Genomic DNA, 6,213 nt, shown 5'->3' on the forward strand with positions numbered 1-6,213 from the left:
AAGAATCTGGAATATCTACAGAGGACTCCCTGTAATTTACAATTGAAGACATAGACAAATTGGAAGGAGTAATACATCATTAAAGCCAAGGAATAAAGAGTACCACAATATAATTATAATATCTGAGAAGTAAAAAAGCCAAAATTAAGCTAAATCTTCAGAAAAGCATTAAAAATAAGTTAAAGGGTTTTAAAGACATGTTTGTAACAAAACAAACTACCCTTATTAGATTATTTGCTTATGAGAAATTGAACATATAACAATCACACAGATAAAGAAAAACAATTTAATTCCAATATTGTCTGTGTTGTCAAAGATAATCATTTTAACCTGAAAAATGTGAAACAACTATGCTTAAAAGAGATCTAAAGTCTAAGAAAAGTAAAAGAATGTATACTTCTAGATTGGGAGGAGAAGAACGAGATCCACTGGGAAGAAATTTCATAACTATAGTGGTCTGGGGAGAAATTTTTGCCTAACTTCAAATTTTTTACTATAGAGTCCTATAAAAGAAAGAACTTGTAAAATAAAAATGTCACTTTGAGTTATCTTCCTTTTGTTCCTTTCCTTTGTCTTAGGTGAATGACATCTCATATAAGTCTTAGCTGTCTTGGTATCTAGAGACATTCTGTCAATATTTTTCATATTGTTTCTATATGAAAAATATACTTTTCATCATTGTATTTAACATACTAAATTACTCCAGCAGTAGTTGTAAAACCATTTTTACTTCTTCATTTACTTCCAGTTGATGTGATTTATTACCCAAGAGAGTGAGATTTCCCTTCTGTGTGGACTTAGAACCCTGGTGCAGTGGAAAAGCAGTACACCACAGTGGTGCATTGTGACAGCAGTGAGTTACTGCAGCGAGAACAATGGCAATGAACAGATCCCAGCACTCTCTTACATTTTCCAGGAAACGATTTAGGAGGCAGGGTCTAGAGCATGTGAACAATGCTTTTTGTCTGTGGAATGTGAGCTGTGGAGTTGATATTAATTTTAGTTTCAAGGAAACTGAGATGTAAAATAGTTTACTTTCAAAACTGAAAAGCCATTAATAGTATTAAAATCTGTACTTGTTGATTATTTGCCATATCTTTTTTCTTCTTCCAAAGCTTTACAATATTTGATTAAAAGATGAAACTACTACTTGTGCTCCAAACTTCTTTTATACATAGGAAAAATAAAATAAAATCATGGTCTATTTTTATTCAGAGTGTATATGCTATTTCAACGTGATTTTAGATTTTGTAATGTGGCACTCAAGAATTATATGTTGAGTAAATGAAGGGCAGAGAACTTCACAGTTAACCATGTGAATGGATCAAGTCACTTAGCTTCAAGTGACTGTTTTGTAAAGCTTTAGATTACTCGAAGCTATATCCTTAGAGATTTTTTAAACTCACACTTTAAAGTCACTTCACTATTTTCTTGTTCACAAGAAAATTTTCAAAATGGAAAATAGCTCTTATTACCTTGATATCTATAGTTATTATTAGGGAAAAATATACTATTTTGGTTTGTTGTTTGGTTCAATGGTTTAAAAAGTCTTGGAGTGTAATTCTTGTCCTGAGATGCTATACAAAATTAAATCAGGTTTTGAATTTTTCCTTTTTTGATTGAAAGAAGGTTATTATTCATTGCCACTAAAGAGTCCTTCTATGAAATTTGATATCTTTAAGCTGCTTATGTGTGCTTCTCTAAGGTACACATTTCTAAGACTAATAAAGATTATAAACCTGCTAGGAAGAATTTAAGACTATAAATTGAAACCCAGTTAGCACAAATTTAGGTAGCACCCTTGAAGTTATTAAATTGTTCTTATGGACATTTCTTAACTTCTGAACCAAAAGGTAAATGAAACAGTAAGTCTGAGAATCTTCCTCTGCTAGTGCTTTTCACTTTATTTAGAAAGCAACAGATGCCTTGGCAGTTGTTCAGACAGCATTTAATTTGTTGACTTAAAATGAAACATAAGTTGTGTTTTTAATTCTCAACTGGGTCCAAATTAAAAATTCTAATTTTTATTTCATTATTTAGAATTTGCAAAGCATATATAAAATAGTAATTGATAAAGAATAGTATTCAATACAATTATTTTGTACCTTTTCTGTGGATTTTAGAAGAAAGTAAGGAGAGTTAAGATCCTTCTCATTGTGGAATAACCTGAGATGGGAGTGATCAGTAAGAAGTAGATTCTAACATAAAAGACAAAAGATAAGAAACATAAACCCAGATTGGAGCTGTAACATTGGCTTCACAATATACCTTTCAGGATGACAGTTTAGGACCCAAACATACTCCATGGCTTTCTCCAAATGGAAAAATTGAGGCTTTCCGAACTCAGTAGATGATACAGCAAAGGCCATTAACATTGCTTCATGCATAATGTTTTATTATAATTCTTCCTGAGAATATAGTTCAGTTCTTGTTTGTCTGCTGATGCAATTAATCCTAGTGCAGTTACCTAGTGCAATTAAACTAACCAACTGCATAAATCACTAATTTCTATGAATGTGTCTGATTGGAAATTTGGCATTTAGGGTTTTGTTTTTTTCTTTCTTACAATTCAACAGGGATAATTAATAGCAACCATTTCTTAGAGACCCAACTAGCTAAATCTGATACGCTTTTTTATTTTACATGTTGTAGTCATACCACTATCTGGTCTCAAGGATCATCTATTCTTCCCTTTAAAAAATCCTTCCAGCACGCAAAATGTAAACGTTTCTGGACATTCCTGTGTGTCTCCATTGTGAGAGAATTCTTGGATGCTTGAGCCTGGTTTCTTTTCCACATCACTCCATATGCCTTTTTTTGTGTGTGTGAATTTTGCTTCATATTTTTTCCCTGTACTGAATCATAGCTCTGAGTATAACCATATGCTGGGACTGAGTCCTTCTAATGAAACTGCAGGTCCTTGGGACCCTTGAAAGAGAGAGTTAATAAATCTATAAGTACTTTACATTAGTTACATTCTGTAGGGTTGTAAGAAACAATCTTACCCAGGATTCCTTTGAGAGAAGTAAGTTTACTGCAATGCTACATAGAACCATGCAGGATGAAAAAAAGGAAAGCATTGCCTTCCTTTTAACTACTGCTTATTCTGGAACTGAGTGTTCCCATAATTGAGGCATGCAATAGGCATTCAGAGAAACAGAACAATAACACATTTTGGTGACTGTCTCTTTGTCAGAGGCCCAAGAGACAAGCTCTGGTTGGTTAGTTTTTTGTTTACCATTATATATAGGAATCCATATTAGGCAGAATTTAGGCCAGGCTCCCTCAAGGATTGGTGGCCTTCTTCATTTCCAGCCTAGACATGTTTGCCCTTGAGTTGGGCACCAGCTTCTGATTTAATCGTTTGTGGCTAAGTTGTCAGTGTTATTATGGCTTATGTGTCACAAGAAGAGCAGAATTAGGAAGAATGAGTCCTTCAGATTCATGTTTCACTGAAGGGGCATTGATTGTGGCAGATACTCAAATTTTATTACAATAAACTCTTAGTAGACAGGAAGAGGTATAATAAGAATGCATAGTTATTCTTCCTCTATAATGAAGAAAAGACAGGGAAAAATGGCATTAATTGAAAATAAGTTAAGAAAGGGATACTTCTTAGGATATAAATAAAAATTTATTGATGCTCCTAAGAACAATATGACAGAGAAGTATAAGGTACTGTAAGCTCTATAAGGATGAAGTGTCTGCTCCAGTCCCTGCAAAAAAAGTCTCTTGTATTTTTGTTCATTCTTTCAAATTTTGTATGAATTGAATCACATTTAGTTAGTCTTGCATTTTCACTAATAACCTAGCTACTTTTCCTGGCTCCCTAGATTAGCATCTTCACAAATATCATGCTCTGGCATTAGGGACTCACAACCAGTTGAAAAATTCAAACACCTGAAGATGAGGTGTTTGAATTAAATTATTAAGGACATGTCTGAGAAGTAACAAGATTGCCAAGCAATGATGAAAAATAAGTAGCAGAAGAGGATGTAATTTGCCTATAAAAAGAAATGGTAGATTTGGAAGTTCTATTTTTTTTTTTATAAGACCCACCAGAGTATTCTTGAGAGTATTCTAAGCACAAAGACCTTTTCTTTTAATTTATATCCATAGTAGATGACTTGAGGTAATTAAGCTAATACAAATTCTGGAGAAAGACTATACAATCAATAGAAATTACAGGAAAAAGTGAAAATTAAAAGTAGTGGCAAAAACCGAACTACTTTTGCACCACTAATGGATTGCAAGAGCCTAAACTGTGAGGACTTTTTGTGTCTAAGATACTTGGCAATTATTGACGACCCTTCAGCTTGGTAATTTGTTAAACCTTTTCCAACTTGGACTACTGGGAAGCCAGAGCCATTTTATTCATATCAAGGGCAGATAGCTGCCCAAAGTGGGCCTGACTAGTGAAAGAAATTTTCATCAGAAAACAAAGAAAAAAGCTAATTTAGGCATATCAGACTCTGTCATCATAGGGGCCAACTGGTTACCTTGAAGATTTTCTCTGTGTTGGGCTCTATTTCTGTACTTACAGAATTTTCATTCTAAAAGGTGCCTCACAGATGTCAGACCAGTATTATGGTCTGAAAGCTCTCCTGGTCTATTTCTCCAGCTCCCATTTTTATAGACACCACCGCTAATTAGTTCTAATTCCATGTTGTCGTCTGCTTGTTAGAAAACCCAAAATGACTCAAATGCTCTTCCCAAATTTGTATGCCTGAATAATTCTTATTATTAATAAGTGAAAAAGAAGAACTGAGGAACAGATTTTCAATAATGCAGTCTTGGTAGGGATGTAAGAAATTGAATGGATACATTCTCTGTCCTTTCACTGTGGAAGACGGAGATACTTGTGTAAGGGAGTTGATAGTTGAGTGGGGCATTCCTCGATGACTAAGCTTCTAAAGGAAGTCATTATGTCTGTGATCTGGGGAGAGAGGTAAGACCAAATCCTTATTGTCTCTTTGAATAGTATTGCATAAAACAACCTTTCCAGGTTTTCTCTCCAAGGGATTAAAGCTACTTGTGACCTCTGGAACCACTAACATCTCAAACCCAGGGTGTATCATAATTTCTACCTGTTTTTCCAGACTGGAAACCTGCGTTTGGTACCATGCCTCTGTGTGTGTTACAATTAAAGGCTATTTGAGTTACTGTTTCAACTGTTTGTTAATATTTATTTTATAGTGATTCTGCCAGACTACCACTTATCTGAGGATAAGAAAGGAGGCTAGCTTTTTTTTTTTTTTTTTATATTGCCATCACTTAACATGGAATGTCTCTCACGTGTCTAAAAGAAGTAAAAAGAGTTTCATAATTTGAGTTTTTAGCATATAAATTGTCTCTTTGCTGAGTTGGATTTTCCTCAGTTAATGACTCTGTTGCCACATATATCTATTTAGAAATACATATTAAGAAAAACAGAAGAAACATAGCAACAAAAACACATTGCATTATTATAATATTATATTTAAGGCATTGCATTGCTGAATGATTTCTGTAGTAATGTGTCATTGCCAAAGCATATTTAGGAAAATAAGGATGAACAAAGGTGATATTTAGATTTTAGAACATTATTTATTAGCCACACTTCCTCAGTTATTGAAAATTAACAAACAACTCTGGCAATGTCAATATGTAAGGTATTTTTTCCACTAATTATAGAGACATTTATGTCTTTGCATTAAGAACCACTAATAATATTACCATTTAAAAATAGAAATTTAAAAGAGGAAAACAACGTTTCAAACTTCAGTTCTGGGTTAATGTTCTCAGAGGGCAGAATTATTGAACATATGGTTACTTGATTATTTATATTTACAGAAAGTATCTATGGTGTTAGAGGTCTATTAGTTTTATATTTTTCCTTTTATAAAGGAAGTGAATCACAAACTTAGAAATCTCCTAAAATATAAAACGCCAAGGAAAATGTTAAGTAAGAGTGCTATCTAGGAATGGGGAAAAAATGAATTCATGGTTCTTGAATAGAGCTTTCTCTACCTAACACCACCCCTCCAGTAACCACCTGGCAATACACAGAGAACCCACTAAGTACTCAACCATAGTAAGGCCAAGTAAGAAGAGTGCTTTTATTCCTCTGGAATATCTAATGGTTTTCCTAGAAGGAAGGAAGGATGTGCAGGTAGTATCATCTGGGAACAAGAAGCCTCACACACACCAGAAAGAAATGTATGCCATCACCTC

Source organism: Sapajus apella, unplaced genomic scaffold (assembly GCF_009761245.1).
Source record: "Sapajus apella isolate SASKATOON/1434 unplaced genomic scaffold, GSC_monkey_1.0 scaffold1, whole genome shotgun sequence".
Classification (NCBI taxonomy): domain Eukaryota; kingdom Metazoa; phylum Chordata; class Mammalia; order Primates; family Cebidae; genus Sapajus; species Sapajus apella.